Source organism: Octopus bimaculoides, chromosome 22 (genome assembly GCF_001194135.2).
Source record: "Octopus bimaculoides isolate UCB-OBI-ISO-001 chromosome 22, ASM119413v2, whole genome shotgun sequence".
Lineage (NCBI taxonomy): Eukaryota > Metazoa > Mollusca > Cephalopoda > Octopoda > Octopodidae > Octopus > Octopus bimaculoides.
Genome location: NC_069002.1, coordinates 30,018,945 through 30,019,929, shown reverse-complemented (window position 1 = coordinate 30,019,929; position 985 = coordinate 30,018,945). Strand labels below are relative to the sequence as shown.

Sequence of the window (985 nt, the reverse complement as noted above, 5' to 3'; positions counted from 1 at the left end):
CGTGTTTACGTCCCCATGTCTTAGCGGTTTGACAAAAGTGACTGATAGAATAAATACCAGACTTTCAAGCAAAGAAAGCAGTAGTAGACAATTACCCAAGGTACCACGCAGTAGGACTGAACCTGGAACTATGTGGTTGGGAAGGGGGCTTCTTATTTCTTTATTGCCCACAAGGGGCTAAACAGAGGGAACAAATATGGACAGACAACGGGATTAAGTCGATTACATCGACCCTAGTGCGTAACTGGTATTTAATTTATCGACCCCGGAAGGATGAAAGGCAAAGTCGACCTCGGCGGAATTTGAACTCAGAACGTAGTGGCAGACGAAATACTGCTAAGTATTTCGCCCGGTGGGGTAACGTTTCTGCCAGCTCTAACCACACAACTATTCCTGCGCCTGTATACAGGGTGCAACAGAAGTAACACCCTTTTTGCATTTAATAACTTTTATAGTATATAAATGTTTATTAAGTAAATTTTTAGATGAACACAATTTTTTTGTATTACTGAAAGAACCGAATAATAAACATCGAAGAAGTATTAGGAAATAGAAAAAATAAACATCGCAGAAATATTAGGAAATAAAAAAAAAGAAACTTAATTAGAATCTAGAAAACTCAAATACAAAAAGGCGTTATTTCTTCCGCACCCTGTATATATTTGTTAATATAGATCACTAACTGGCACTTCGTCGGTTACGACGGCGAGGATTCCAGTTGATCCAATCAACGGAACAGCCTGCTCGTGAAATTAACATGCACGTGGCTGAGCGCTCCACAGACACGTGTACCGTTAACGTAGTTCTCGGGGAGATTCAGCGCGACGCAGAGTGTTACAAGGCTGGCCTTTTGAAATACAGGTACAATAGAAGCAGGAAGAAACGGTTCGCCCAATAAACACTCACAACGTCCGATCTGGGAATCGAAACGGTGATCCTACGACTGCGAGTCCGCTGCCTTAACCACCGAGCCATTGCGCCTCCA

At 42.3% G+C, this 985-nt stretch overlaps 1 protein-coding gene across 1 annotated transcript in view; it reads left to right on the top strand.

The window, feature by feature from the left end:
- The window catches only part of LOC106868249 (ADAMTS-like protein 2), a 66,711-nt gene that overhangs the window by 40,224 nt on the left and 25,502 nt on the right, over positions 1–985 (top strand). The gene's annotated exons all lie outside the window — the stretch shown is intronic.